Here is a 16,332-nt window from a genome sequence, read left to right as displayed (position 1 = left end):
GAAAGCCCAGGCTCCTTTCCGCGGGACACAGGACACCGCGTGCTCCAGCTTCCGTGGGCCTCACCAGTTTCATTTCCTGATGCTCCATCCCGTGTTTCGATCCTACCTGACCAGGTGTGGTTCTTAGGACGCGTCCTGTCCTTCCTTCCTCTTCCTCTGGGTCACACGTCTGTGTTGTCATGTTCCTCGTGCCTAAGTGTCTGGGCGCAGCCTTTGTCACACTGCGTTTCAAATGTTCGCCGGCACGTTTGATTCCCCTCTTAGACGGTTGGCTCCTTGGGTGTAGAAATGGGGGGTTATTTATCTCTGCTTCTCCGCGCCGAGGGCAGGGCTAGCCCACTGTTGGTGTTCCCTGAGGGCACGTTGCACACATGCATTTCGTTAATGAACATCCTCCGGTTTTCCTTCGTGTGGTGGCTGTCTGTCCTGTTCTTTACCTGACTGGGGCTCTGAACGGGATCCTCTGGGGGTTTCCAGGCCGGAAGCTGCTGCCCTTAAATCTGTTTACATTTCTACCCAGGGACTCTCAATGTTTTAAATCCTCTCTCTGTATTTCTCTAGCCTCCATGTCAGCAGTATCTTGGGAAGTGGTCTGTCTTGGGTGGAAGATCTTTACAGACAAGTACAATTTGATGTGAAATGTCCTTTGGGACGATAACCAGCTAAGAGAAGATGCAAATTTGACAATCAGAGTGCTTCAGATCTGCTTCCTCCTTGCCTCTCTGGGAGGAATTTTGAACAGTGCAGCAGGAGGTTAGAAATCAAGGGTTCCGTCTCATTTTGCCACTGAGCCTGTGTGCACTCACAAACAATTACAAAACATTTTCTTCTGCTCTTTTTTTTTTTTTTTTTTAAAGCAGCCCAACCTCTCTGAAGAAGCCCACCGGGGAATATAAGTGGGTCTCTTTTCCACCTCCACAGCCTAACAGGCTGACGGCCAGGTTGCTCTTTGCAACAAAGATACCTTTCAGAAGAATGAGGACGCTGGCCCACCCTCTGGAGGGCTGCAGATGCCCTTTTCATTTTTAATGGAGAGCTTCTAATTGGCTAAACCTTGGTACTTCCTTAGAGCAGATAATGATGTAAGTTGCAGACCACAGGCAGGAGAAAAAAACAACACAACAAATTGACTGGGGCACATAGCTGCTGGCACACACTGGGCAGTCATTAAAAATGAAGTTGTGGGAACCTGTTTAATGACATGGAAAACTATTTGCAGTGGTCATGTGAAAAGATCGGGTTACAAAACCGCATGGAGCACTCGCATTTAAAAAAAAGGAGCAGGTGTGTATGTGCATATGAAGAAAGCCTAGAAATACACAAGCCAGCGAGTTTACCTCTGGATAATGGGGTGATGGTGCTTTTGTTTCCTTTCTGCCTGCTTGTATTTTCAAATTCATTTTCCAAAATGAATCAGAGTTGCAATTTGACAGAGGGACCAAAACAGAGGTTACTTACTAATAACAAAACCATCCCCCACTGCTACAGCAGCATCTCTTGGATTCTAAGAATGTCAGCTCAGCTTTCCAGGTTTCCAGAATGCTCTCAAATTTTCCATTGATCTGTCCAGGCGTAAGCAACGATCTGGGAAAGCACGTATGGCAGTGCCTCCGAGAAGGTGAGTCGAGAGGAGCGGGTGGGGGTGGGTGGAAGGTCCTCAGGGCTAAGCAGAGCAGTGATAACAGTCTTGGGGACCTGCAAGACCTGACCTTGTGTGGGTCAGTGTCTCCAGTCAAGGAAGAAGTGGTCCAGCGGGGAAAGTACCACCCAAGCCTTTGCAGGACTGTGTGGGAAACCCAGCTTTGGCCAAGCGCTTTCCTCCCAGGGGAGATTTTGTGAGCAGGTTTCCTGCTATCCTGATAGACACAAGAAGGAGGGCCTGGAGCCAGTGTAGGACAGTCGCTGTCGGGAACCAAGGGTAAGTTCCCATCTGACGATGTCAGAATGACTTGTCTCTGTCTTACGAGATTAAGGAGCTGCTGTGTTGTCTGAACAACCTCAGATATGAAGCAACTTGGGCAAACACTCCCCACCCCACCACCATCCCTCATCCCCATCTTTGATAATGATCGAGGTGACAAGCTGTTATGGGGCCCAAGGTTGACAGCACACAGAAAAAGTGGCTTGAGCCAAAAGGCAGGAGTTAATAGAGATGAACCCATCAAGGGCTGTTGAATGAATGTCATTTTAACTTATTTCTAAAGAGGGAAGTGGGGCTCTGAGCCTACATCCCACACACCGCTCCCAGCCACCTCCAGCATCTTCCCGAAGCGCTGGCTTTCCCACTCGCCTCGCAGGTGCAGAAAGGTGCCGAGTGCCTCAGCCCGGGCTTCCTCACTGCTCACCTCTTCCTTACCCTTTCACACCACCTGCCAAGCCGCCCTGCGCCCCATGAGACAGAGCCAGCTCCAGGCTTTCGTTCTCCCGCGTTCCTCCTCACCATCCGTCTAGTTGCACAAAGCCCTCAAAAGTGGTATTTCACAGCCTCTGGTTCTGAGCTGGGCGGTCAGTGCATTCCCCAGCACATAGTCTTTTTATTTATTTTTAGAAGAATGTTATCTTTAGTCCTTGCAACAAATCTGTGTTGTAGGTGGAGTTTGCAGGGGGGGGAATTGAGGCTTAGAAGAAGACCAGTGATTTGTATAGGGCCATCCAGCCCAGAGGTGGCAGAGCAGAGACCCTGGCTGCTGTGTCTGGCTTACTTCTCAGTCACCCTACCTGCCCGGCTGCTCTTCCCGTTGGTACTATTTGTTAAGCACCTTTTATGAGCCGGGCACGGTGCTAGGCATTTCCCGTAAGTTCTCTCTAAGCTTCTCATTCATTGGCTCATTCAATAACTAGAGAATTTCCCCCATGCTCTTACGCCAGCAGCTTGTCAAGGCGAGGGGGAGCGTCTCTTCTCTGAGCACTCCACGGGATTCCTGGACAGACTCACTGACAGAACACCGAAGGCAGCAGAAGGCCAAGGAGGTCTCCTGGCGCGTGGACCTCGTGCTGTACGACAACACACAACAGGAACCTGCTGCTCGTCCAGTCCTGTGGGCACCTCCGTGCCACAGATTTCATTCTCCCTGGTTTTCAGTGAAGATGTGTTTGAGGGGTCAGCAGTGACCTCAAGGGCGGGGACCTGGGATGTGATGGTGACGCCACAGAACATGCTGCTTGAGATGTGAACCCCAGCTACCGCTGGCTAAGAGAGTGAGTCAACGACCTAACGATGGTCCTGAAAGACAACAGTGACAGAGAACTATTAAACGTAAGGCGAAATTCACCAAGATCACTTAAAGTTTTTCGAGGGAAACAGGCATTGCTTCTAAGCCCTTTGTCAGGTGTGTTCAGCTTCTGTCTCCTGAGCAACGGTTTCAGTGGCTGGACGTCGCCAGAGTCCTTGGGCAATCCTTCACTGTCCTCCTCCCGTGGTTGCTGCCCGAATCCCTTCTGACAGACGGGAGGGGCTTCGCGCCAGGCAGTGTGCTCAGCGAGAGTCATGGGTGTCATGAACCAGTCTTGTTGAATCATCATTATGCTGCTTTTCCTACTCGGAGTTGACGCAGAGGCAGATGGGCTGGAGACGTGTCCCCGGGGCAGGGTGGCTGGAGCCCGAAGCCTGGGTCCGCTGGTGGGGGCAGGCAGATCGGCTGGATGCTGGGCAAGGCAGGAATGGGGGGAGGCAGGGGACAGAGGGGAGAGAGCTGGGAGGAAAACACAGCCGTGCTTTCCATTGAGAGGAGGCTCCCTCTGCGGATCGACTCCCCAGCTGGCTCCAGACGAAGGGTGGGGAAGCCACTGCCCTGACTTTGATGGAGGAGCGACTCCACTTGGTTTCCCAGGACCTTCTGCTGAGCCTATCCTTGGGGGACCTGCCACCCGCCCCTTTCTGCTCTGTATTTTCTTCTCCCTCCCTTAGCATCTCCCGGGATGCTAAGCTGTGAGACGATCAAGCATAAAGGTTTACAATTGAAAGGGCTGATGTGAACGGACAAATGCTTAAGGGTAGCGGGGAGATGGAGAGGGAACCTGCCGGCCATTTCCATCCTTGCGTTTCCCCTTGGAGTAACAGCTGCCGTTTAATTTGCTTCGGAAGTGTTGGATGGTTGTGGCCGCAGCGGGTATTTTCGGCAAATTCTCCCCGGACGGCGAGTGAAATTCTGCCTTTTGGGGGACTGAGGACTGATTTAGGGAGCAAACTTAGAGAAGTTATAGCTCCACTGTTTGCTTCACTTGCCCTTGAAGGAGTATCTGACTTTCTGGAAGCTTCACCAGTGTCCCCGCCTCAACAAGAAATGGGCAGCCTTTCTCTCCTCCCCCGGCCCCAGCACGCTGGATGAAGAGGGAGACCCAGAGGCATCAGAGTGAGGTGAAGAGAAGGAGGAAAAGTGAAATAAAAGACTCTACTCGCTTTTTAGGCAGGGATGAGGGTGAGGTGGGGGGGAGCTGGGACTTGTATGAGGGAACAGTTTTATATGCATATATTTTTTAAGTCAGGTAAATTTGCATACAGAGAAACGCACAGGTGCAGAAATCGGCAAAGGAATACAAGTTTGTAACCAACATCCCAGCCAAGACGTAGCATATTTTCATCTCTGCAAGAATTTCCTTTGTGTTTGCTACCAGCCAGTCATCACCCCCACAGGCAACCATGGTTCTGAGTTCTCTCACCATGTTTTGCCTTTTCTAGAATTTTCTACCTTTTTGTGTCTGGCTTCTTTAGCTCCACAGAATGTCTTTGACGCTCATCCACATTGTTGCATGCGTGAGTAACTCATTCTGGTTTATTTCTGAGTCATATTTAATTGTATGGACTCACCATAATGAAAAAATTCGTTCTCCTTTTGATACTGATGGGCATTTGGGTATTTCCATCTTTTGGCTCTTATGAATAAAGCTGCTATGAACATTTTAATGTAAGTCTTCTCGTGGACATACGTTCTCATTTCTTTTGGATAAATATCTAGAAGTGGAATTGCTGGTAGGTGTATATTCAACTTTAAAAGAAACTGCTGAACAGTTTTCCAAGGTGGTTACATCATTATACACTCCTAACAGCAGTGTGTGACGTTTCCGTTGCTCCACATTCCTGCCAGTGTTTGGTGTTGTCTGTCTTTTTGACTCTAGCCACCCTCACGGGTGTAACGTAAAGCATATTTCCTCATGGTTTTAATTTGCATTTCCCTGATGACGAGTGATGTTGAGCACCTTTCTGTTTGCTTATTGGCCATTTGTATATCTTTCCTGAGGTGTCTGATCAAGGATTTTGCCCAGAGGGTGAAGGTTTGATCTGGCCTGGATTACCTCTTTTAATTCCTGACAGCGAGTTGTCGGTATTCAAATAGAACTTGTCAAGTGACCAGAAAACTGAGGAATCTGCCTGAGATGCCAGACGTGGCAAGGAAGGAGGCTAAACCTACGACAGAACATGTTTGAAAGGCCGTGATTAGAGACGAGCAGAGCTGCTTTCTGACTATCAGCAGTTTTTGAAAAAATTAGGTTAACAAGGGAGACGCTACCTCTCAACATCCGTCTCCCTTACGGCGCTTGGCTTTCAAACCTGGCTCTGACAGTTTACACTGTGCCACTTAACGGCAAAACATGGGCTGTTGGTGAGCCTCAGGTTTCTAACCTGTAAACTGGGGATAACCATGCCTTGCAGGCCTGCGGGGAGGATCATAGCATGTAAGACACTTGCAAGTGCTCAGAATGTGAAGTTCTGGACTTCCCTGGTGGTCCAGTGGTTAAGACTCCATGCTTCCACTGCAGGGACGCGAGTTCGATCCCTGGTCAGGGAACTAAGATCCCACGTGCCGCATGGCAGAAAAGGAAAAAAAAAAAAAGTGAAGTTCTTCTACAAATATCAAATCATCCAGTGGGAGTAGCCCCTAGCTGACACCTTGTTCTTTAATATTCCTTGAGATGCCTCAAAGTCCTGTTGAAGCAGACCATGTTTTCTCCCCTCCACTTGAACAACGATCTGTCACTCATCTGGGATGTGGAGAGTGGACCGTTTAGTGGAATATACATCGATGCTCATGAGCTGGAACCTCATGCAAGCAAACCTCCTGTTATTAGGCAAAGGCTTTGGGGGTTGGGGCGAGGACTCAGAATAGTTGTCCCTGTTCAAATCCTGACCAGAGAGTGCCTTTCTTTCCTCAGGAAGAGTCATACTTCCTTTCTCTCTGCCCAGATTTCAACGTGCCAGGTCTGAGTTAGAAAAGAATTGTCCAATGATTTTCTTCAATAATTTTTTCCTCCCAAGATAATTAGCTGCTTCCACAAGTCCAATTCTGGCTTACGAATGAATTTTTATTTAGTTGAATTGACACAACTGGGACCAAGAAGTAAACTTGCATGCTTTTTAACTAATACGTTTGTGAAGGAAGCAAACCCTCCTCACTTTTGTTTAAATCAAGACAGCTTTAGATGAGAAAAAGAATCAGGACTCTGTTCATTCTTTTCTCATTTTAATTATCTCAGAATTTTAAAAAGGTCAAGGAGAGGAGTCTGATAATAAATAGGGCGAGGCTGGCATGCAGGCTACTAACGTGAAGAGAGTAACTTTACTGGAACTTTTCTTTTTGGGAAAATCTCTTCAAAAGGCTCCTAGATTAAAGCTCCGATATCCCTTTTTGTGTGTTGAATTCTGAATTCTGAAGCTTGCTGGTTGGAAGGAAGCACAGATAATTTTTTTTTAAAATCCCAGGAACTCAGAGACTCAAAGGTTTTAAAGTCCTGCACCCATGGAGAATTGCTGACTAAAAGGGGAGGCAGCAGAACTGGGTCCCTAGGTGTGGAGACCATTGTCATCAAGAGTAAGAAAATGAAGTGGCTCTGTATGTAGGTCAACGACCCCCTCTCTACTGTAAGGTAAAAAAATTAAGGATGACCTAAAATCTACTATGTATAAAAAGGTTCTGGAGAAAGCTCTTTCCTGTCAAAGTGATAATGTTTATACTACTGGAAGCCAGACCTCCTCGGAGTCTAACTTTAGGGGGACTCTTCAGAGCTGAAAAGCCGTGGGCTAAACCTCAGGCCCTCTCTGACATCTGTTAACTTTTATCCTTCAAGGTAGTTGGCTATGTTATTGTAGAGGTGTTCAAGGGGACCCGCCAGCATCTTCCATCAAATCATTGATATTCTAAGTCAGCTGTTGCATAGTTCTGCCTGAACTTCTGGTGTGTTCGTCGCATATCTTAAACTTTCCCCCAGTAGCGTGGATTTAACGAAGTCAAGACTGTCAAATGAAATCACCAGGGAGAAAGAGTCATGTAGAGAGACGTAAGGAGACAGAAGAGAAAAGGAGAAGAAAAAGAACAAAGAGGAAGAGAAAGACAAAAGAAAAGAGAGTTTAAAAGCCCCATGTTAATATAAAGACATTTTAAAAGTCTTTCTTTATTAAACAATGTGCTACATCTGAATGATTTCTGAAAAACCAGCTGAAGCCAGGAAATGAGTTTCTATCGCACAGTGTGTAAGCCGAGTAGCTTGAACGGTCTGCATGTGTCTCAGCTCCGAATGTAAGCTTGTTGGTTTGTCTTAAGGGCTGTTGTCAGGATTCACAATATTTTGTGTTCTGAGTAGGTGATAATCCTCATTTCTTAGTAAAGGGCAATATTTTTCTAATACTGTAAGGTGGAAGTTTGGAGCCCAAGGTATGAAGAAAACTTGGTTTTTAAAACTCCTTCTATTTTAAAATTATTTTAGATTTACAGAAGAGTTGCAAAGATAGTGCAGAGTTCCCAAATGCTCTTCATCCAGCTCCCTCTGAAGTTCACATCTTATATTATTATGGTACCTTTGCCCACATTAAGAAATTAACATCAGTCCAAAACTATTAACTGACCTTGTTTGACTTTCACCACTTTTCCCACTAATGTTCACGTTCTGTTCCAGGATCCAATCCAGGATACCATGCTGCACTTAGAGAAGTTAATTTTGAACAACAGAAAAGTAAATATAGACATGCATTCTTGGGGGGGTGGGAAGCATGGTGTGTTCCTAGACATGCAATATCATCAAATGGGTTATATTTTCCATAGGAATATGTTATAATTGGGAGTATGTTCTTGACTAGAGATATTACTGGGAATAAATGATAGATGACCAACAAATATGGAGATAAAAGAAACCACAAACCCCATATTAATTAAAAACAGTGAAATGTTTTTTCAATTCTCGTAAGATAGACACAATGATTATACAAGAGGCCTCAGGAATTGCAGTCAGCACCTACGTAATTCTTAACTATATGCAAGGTGCTCTTCTAAACATTTTTCCTACATTGGCTAATTTAATTCTCATAATAACCACCCTACATAGTAGGCTCAAATATTACAGTGAGACACAGAAAAATGAAATAACTTAGCCAAGCTTGCACAGCTACTAAGTGTTGGAATTGGGATTCAACCCAGACCTCAGATGTAGCAAAATATGTACTTGTAACATATAAAATTGTAGGGTATAAAAATATGATGAAAACTGAGTGCAATCAATGTAAAACTGCCTAATAATTTTGCCCGTTTTCTTAGTATATAGAAAGACATTTGCTTTGATTTGATTGGCTTATGTCCTTTAATAGAGCTGGTGCCTCTTTCTCTCCTAGAAAATTTCCAGTAGAGATTTACCAGCTCACACTCTCAACTTCCGTGCACATAGTGGATTCTACATATTCTTGGCTCAGTGTCTAGCACCTGCTGTAAATTACCTTCCTTTCCTTTGAAACCAAAAGCATCTTGCGGGAATAGACTGTGTATAACACAGCGCAGCCCCAGCACCTTGTAGAGTTCAACAACTTGCGATTGAATGCTTGTAGGGAAGGAATCATTATTGGATGAACTTAGAGCTGTGCTTTTCAAAAATAGATGGGGTTTCTATAATTTTGTCACCAGATGGCAACTTTGTACACCAGCAAATCATCTACCAAATGACTCAAGGATAGAAATTGTAAGTTAAAGTGAGGTAGAAGTTAATCTTTATTTAGTATCCATGCAGAATAGCTATCTACTTACAGCTTTAAATAATCATTGAGAAATATATTCATAAGCATTTCTACTTTGACTCTTATATCTACATATCTTATCTCTCACAACTATGCCTTATGTGAATCTGAAATTTACAAAATGAATAAAGTTAAAATAAAGAAAATGTTATTCGTACCCAGATGATAGAATTGATAGACAGAAACATTAAAATAGTTATTAGAACTGTATTCCGTATATCTGAGAAGCTAGAGGAAAGCTTGAACATGTTAAGTAAAGACATGAAAGATATTTTAAAAAGACCTAAGCTTGGGCTTCTAAAGTTGAAAATTATAATGTCTGAGATGAAAAATACACTGGATGGGATTAACGGCAGATGAGGGATTTCAGAACAAAAGGTAAATCAATTACATAAGAAAAAAATGCAAAAAAAACAAAGAAACAGAGCATTAGTGAACTGTGGAACAACTTCAAGTGGTGTAACATATATGCAGTTGGAGTCCCTGAGGCAGAGGAGGGGATCATATAGAAAATATGTGAAGGGATAATTGCCAACAATTTTCCAAATTTGATGAAAAGTATAAACCCACAGATCCAAGAAATCAGTAAATCTCAAGGACAAGAAACATGAAGAAAACTACATCAAAGCACATCATGATCAAATTGCTTAAAACCAGTGAAACGGAGAAGATATTAAAGCCAGAAAAAAAGGACACTATATACAAAAGAACAAAGATCAGATAGATAGAAGATTTAAAGATTAAAAATTCAAGTTAGGGCTTCCCTGGTGGTGCAGTGGTTAAGAATCTGCCTGCCGATGCAGGGGACACAGGTTCGAGCCCTGGTCTGGGAATATCCCACATGCCACGGAACAACTAAGCCCGTGAGCCACAACTACTGAGCCTGCGCGTCTGGAGCCTGTGCTCTGCAACGGGACAGGCTGTGACAGTGAGAGGCCCGTGCACTGCGATGAAGAGTGGCCCCCACTCGCAGCAACTGGAGAAAGCCCTCGCACAGAAACGAAGACCCAACACAGCTAAAAATAAAAATAGATAAATAAATAAATTTATTTAAAAAAATAAATAAATAAAAATTCAAGTTAGATGACAGTGGAGCCATGAGTGTAAAACACTGAAAGAAGAAAAGAACCTGTCAACCTAGAATTCTCTACCCAAAAAAAGTACCTTTCAAACACTCAGATGAAATAAAGACTTTTTCAAACATACAAACTCCAAAAGGTTTCATCCCCAGCAGACCTTCACTATAAGAAATATTAAAGAAAGTCCTCCAAGCAGAAGGAAGATGATCCCAGATGGAATCTTCAGTCTATACAAAGGAATGAAGGGAACTGGAAATAGGAACTACATAGGTAAACATAAAAACTTTTTTTTCTTATTATTTCAATATATTTAAAAGATAATTGACTTTGAACAAAAATAATAACAATGCATTGTGGGACTTATATACAGAAGTAAAATCTATGATACCAATAGTGCAAAGGTCAGGAGGAGAGAGATGGAAGTATAGTGTCATATGGTTTTTATATTATACATGAAGTAGTATAATACAACTTGAGGGTAGACTGTGGTAAAGATGTATACTATAAACCCTAAAGCAACTACTAAAATAACAGAACCAAAAGTTATATATAATAAGTCAAAAAGGGAGATAAAGTGGAATCATGAAAAATACTCAGTATAGAAGAAAGTAGAAAAAGAAGAAAAGGGAACAAAGAATGGATGAGATGAATAGAAAGAAATAACAGAATTTGAACATAATCATATCAAAATCCCATTAAATGTAAATGATCTAAACACCCAACTAAAAGGCAAATACTACCAGATTGGATTAAAAAAGACTCAATTATAACCTGCCTACAAGAAATCCACTTTAAAAATAAAGACACAAACTGAGCATGGCCTTCAATCAATAGTCAGCAAGGAACTGAGACCTTCAGTCCAACAGTCCCAAAGAACTGAATTCTGCCTATAACTATATGAATTTTATAGCAGATTCTTCCCCAGTTGACCCTTCAGGTGAGACCCTAGCCCTTGTTGACACCTTGATGACAGTCATATGAGAGACTCTGCAGTAGAGGACCCAGTGAAGCCACACACAAACTCTACCCACAGAAACCATGAGACAATAAATGGGTGTTGTAGTAAGTCTCTAAGTTTGTGGTAATTTGTTACATAGCAACAGATAACTAATGCAAATGGAAAAGGGTATACTATGCTAACACTAATCAAAGGAAATCTATATTAATGTCAGACTGGATATTTTAATATCAGACAAAGGAGACTTCAGAGCAAAGAATATTACCAGAGATAAAGAATATCTTTTAATAATGATGTCAGTTCTTCAAGAGGCAATAAAAATGCTAAACATCTATGTAACTAATAATAGAGCTTCAAAATATTTGAAACAAAACTGATAGAACTGCAAAGAGAAATAGACAAATCCATGATTATAGTCAAGGATTTCAACACTCCTCTTTCAATAACCTGTAAAACTAGTAGGCAGAAAATCAGTAAGGATATAGGAGTTTTACACAACATTATTAAGCAACGTGACTTAATTGACATTTATACAACACACCACCCAACAACTGCAGAATATGCATTCTTTTCTGGTGCACATGGAAATTTTACCAAGATAGAATATATTTTGGATCGTAATACTAGACTCAATAAATTTCAAAGGAGTAAAGTGATACAAAGTAAGTTCTCTCACTATAATGGAATTAAATTAGAAATAAATAATAGAAAGATATCTGGAAAATACCCAAATGTTTGGAAACTAAATAACACGTTTTTATACAACCTATGTTTCAAAGAAAAAAAATCGAAAGGAAAAAATTTAAAGGGAAATTAGAAAATATTTAAAACTGATTGAAAGTGAAATTTTAACATATTAAAACTTGTGGGATTCAGCTAAAGTAGTACATAGAGGGTACATGTATAACACTGAAAGCCTATATTAGAAAATAAAAATCATCAAAGACATCAGCTTCCATCTTAAGAAATAGAAGAACAAGAACAAATAAAACTCAATGTAAGTAAAGAAAGGAGGACAATAAAGATCCTATCAAGAATCAATGAAAAATAAAACAGTAAAACAAAAAAGAAAATCAGTAAAACCCAAAACAAGACTGAACAGGGAAGAAAGAATAAAAGTCACAAATTCCAGTATCATGAATGAGAGTGATGATTCTACAGATTCTGCAGCTATTAAATGGATAATAGGGAACAACTTTATGACAATAAATTTAACAATTGAAAGAGATAAATGTCTTGAAAGATACAAGCTATCAAAACTCACTCAAAAAGAGAGAAATATCCTGAATAGCACTATAGCCATTAAAGAAATTGAATTCATAGCCAAAAACCTTCTCATAAAGAAAACTCCAGGCCAAGATAGCTTCACGGATGAATTCTACCAAACATTTAAGGAAGAAATAATAACAATTTTACACAAGCTCTTCCAGAAAATAGACAAGAAGGGGACACTTCTCAACTCATTTTTGAGGCCAGCATTACTCAGATATCAAAACCAGACAAAAACATTACAAGAAAAAACTACAGATCAATACCTTTCATGAACATAGATGCAGATTGAAAAAACTTCAGCAAATCAAACCTAGCAATTTATAAACTGTGGTCTGAAGAATGCAAGGTTGGTTTAACATTTGAAAATCAATCAGTGTAAATAATTATATTAACAGACTAAAAAATACACCATATGATCAACTCAATATATGCAGAAAAAGCATTTAGAAAATTCAATATCCATTCATAGTAGAAACTCTCAGCAGAGTAGGGATAGAAAGGCACTCTTTCAATCCGAAAAATGTCATCTACATCTAATATCATACTTAATGGTGAAAGATTTAATTCCTCTAAGATTACAAATAAGGAAAGTTGTCTGCTCTCGTTACTTCTATTCAACATTGCACTGGGAGTTTTATCTAGTGCAATAAAGCAAGAAAAAGTACTACAAGGCATCCAGATTGGAAAAGAAGTAATACTCTTTTTATTTGCAGATGACATGATTGTCTACATAGAAATCTTATGGAATCTATGATAGGCTACTAGAACAGTTAGTAAGCTTAGCAAGGTTGCAGGTTTCAAATTAACATACAAAAATAACTTCTTATCAATTTATATAGTAGCTACCACAACAGAGATTTGAATAAAAATATCACTTTCAGGGCTTCCCTGGTGGCGCAGTGGTTGAGAGTCTGCCTGCCGATGCAGGGGACGCGAGTTCGTGCCCCGGTCTGGGAAGATCCCACATGCCGCGGAGCGGCTGGGCCTGTGAGCCACGGCCGCTGGGCCTGCGCGTCCGGAGCCTGTGCTCCACAACGGGAGAGGCCACAGCAATGAGAGGCCTGCGTACCGCAAAAAAAAAAAAAAAAAAAAATTGTTAAAAAAAAATATCACTTTCAAAAGCATCAAAAATATGAAATACTTAGGGATATATCTGACAAAATATGTTTAAGCCCTGCACACTAAAAACTATAAAACAAAGCTGAAAGAAACTAAAGATCTAAATTATTGGAGAGATTTACCAGGTTCATGGGTTGAAATATTCAATATTTTTAAGTCAAGTCTCCCCAAACTGATCTATAGATTCACATTAACCTCAGTCAAAACCCAGCAGCTTTTTTTGTAGAAACTGACAAACTGATTTTAAAATTTATGTGGAAATGCGAAGAGGCTAGAACAGCCAAATCAACTTCGAAAATGAAGAATGATGCTGGAGAACTTATACTACCTGACTTGAAGATTTCTTACAGAGTTACAATATTCAATACAATGTGGTACTGCTGTCAAAAAGGACCAATAGAGCAATGAAATGGAGTAGAGACACAGAACCACAGCTCTGCCGTGGAGCCCCAGCGACTTGCACGTATCCACACAGGCCATGCAAACAAAAGTTTGAACCACTGCTGACCTATGTGATCCTCCAGAATGAAAGTCTTGTAAGGAGTTGCTACAAGACCATCGTCCACTCACCTCCCTACGGCCCCTGGGAGGCCGTCCTGAGACGTTTCTCATCACCTCCTGGGTTCTGACGAGGTCTGGGACTTCCTGCCTTGCCCCCCTCAGAGTAGAGCTGCAGACTGTAAAACTGCTCACCTGAGGTCTAGATTTGGGTGTTCTGTATCAGGGTCTCCTGCAACTCACATTGCCATTGTCTGGCCCCTTTCGTTTGGGTGTTGTCCTTTGTGGTGTGTGGGACAGGGACCGTGCAGAATTGGTACTTCTGGCTATTACTCTTTTCACTGTTTATGTAAGCGTTAAAAGTCCGAATCTACAAGTGGCTCTGTGGATCTTTACCAGTTGAATCGGTCAGGCCTTGCCCTGTGTGTGTACTTGACAAGAGAGCCAGAAATAAACCCAGACATATGTAGTCAGTTGATTTTCAACAGAAGTGCAAAGGCAAATCCATGGAGAAAGGAAAGGCTTTTTGACAGATGGATATCCACATGCAGAGAAAAAGAAGCTTCAATCCATACCTCACACCATATTCAGATATTAACTCAAAATGGGCCACAGACTTAAATGTAACATATAAAATTATTTTAAAAATTTTAGAGGAAAACATAGGAGGAAATGTTTGTGGCCATGGTTGGGCAAAGATTTTTTTTTTTTAAAGATAAAATAACCCAACACAATCCCTAAAAGAAAAAAATGATCAGCTGGATGCCACCAAAAGCAAGAACTTCTGTTCTCCAAAAGACACTTTTCTTTTTTTTTTTTTTGCGGTACACGGGCCTCTCACTGTTGTGGCCTCTCCCGTTGTGCAGCACAGGCTCCGGACACGCAGGCTCAGCGGCCATGGCTCACGGGCCCAGTCGCTCCACGGCATGTGGGATCTTCCCGGACCAGGGCACGAACCCATATCCCCAGAATCGGCAGGCGGACTCTCAACAACTGCGCCACCAGGGAAGCCCCAAAAGACACTTTTAAGGAAAGAAAATATAACCCAGAAACTGGGAGATAATATTTATAAATCGCATGCCTGACAAGGGACTTGTATCCAGAATATATAAAGAAATCTCAAAATTTCAGAAGAAAACAAACAACCCAATATTTTCAAAGGGCACAAGATTTGAACAGGCACTTCACCAAAGAAGATAAATGGATGGCAAATAAGTACATGAGAAGATGCCCAACATCACTTGTCATCAGGGGGATGCAAATCAAAACTACAATGGAATATTCCTAAGTACCTAAAGAATGTCTACAGCTAAAGAGTGACCATACCAAGTATTGGAGAGGATGGGAAGCATCTAGAACATTCATATATTGCTGGTGGGAATGTAAAATGGTAGATCCAATTTGGAAGGTCATTTCCTAAAAGATTATCTTTTAGTCATATCACGTGACACAGCTCTGCCTAGGTATTTATCCAGGAGAAACGAAAGCATATACCCAGAAAAAGGCTGGTACACAAATGTTCATAGCGACTTTATTTGTAACAGCCCCAAGCCTGAAACAGTCAAGTGTCTTTCAACATATGAGTGGATAGATACATTGTGTTATCCTCTACCCTGGAAGATCACTCAGCAATGAAGAGGAGTGAATTATGGATACACACAACAGTATGACAGCTCTCCAAAGTATTGGGATTGACATGTACACACTGTTCTATTTAAAATAGATAACCAACAAGGACCTACTGCATAGCACAGGGAACTCTGCTCAATATTCTATAATAACCTAAATGGGAAAAGAATTTGAAGAAAGAATAGATACATGTATATGTTGAACTGAATCACTTTGCTGTACCCCTGAAAGTAACACGACACAGTTAATTGACTATGCTCCAATATAAAATGAAAATAAAAAATATAATATATGCTTCAAAGCAAATCTTAAAGTAATATTGCTGCATGAAAGAAGCCAGACAAAAGAGACTACATTCCATTCACATAAAATTCTAGTAAATTCAGACTAAACTATAGTGACCAAAAGCAGATCAGTGGGAAATTGGAGGAGCAGGAGGGAGAGGTTACAATGGGGCAAGGGAACCTTTTGCTGGTGATGGCTGGGTTCACTCTCTTGATTATAGGGATGGTTTCATGAGTGCATGCCTGTGTCCAAATTTATCAGATTGTATACTTTAAGCATGCGCAGTTTACTATATGCAATTACAACGCAGTAAAGCTGCTTTTGAAAAATATATTGTTTTCAGTCACTTTCCTTCAAGACTCCTGGTCGTCCACGTGCCTTTCTGAGTCCCTGCTCCACGTGACATTGGTAGGCGGTGCCCCTCCGCCTTGGTCCCTGAGAGCCCAGTAGTCCTGCCTGCCTGCGCTTGACATGGTGATTTTAGTTAATCGTCATCACAG

The 16,332-nt window shown here is 41.9% G+C and overlaps 1 protein-coding gene across 2 annotated transcripts in view; it reads right to left on the bottom strand.

Annotated features, from left to right (window-relative positions):
- The window catches only part of ASB18 (ankyrin repeat and SOCS box containing 18), a 63,433-nt gene that overhangs the window by 20,005 nt on the left and 27,096 nt on the right, over positions 1-16,332 (bottom strand). The gene's annotated exons all lie outside the window — the stretch shown is intronic.

Source organism: Pseudorca crassidens, chromosome 6 (genome assembly GCF_039906515.1).
Source record: "Pseudorca crassidens isolate mPseCra1 chromosome 6, mPseCra1.hap1, whole genome shotgun sequence".
Classification (NCBI taxonomy): Eukaryota; Metazoa; Chordata; class Mammalia; order Artiodactyla; family Delphinidae; genus Pseudorca; species Pseudorca crassidens.
The sequence above is the reverse complement of the archived record's forward strand: the minus strand, read 5'-3'. Positions and strand labels throughout refer to the sequence as shown.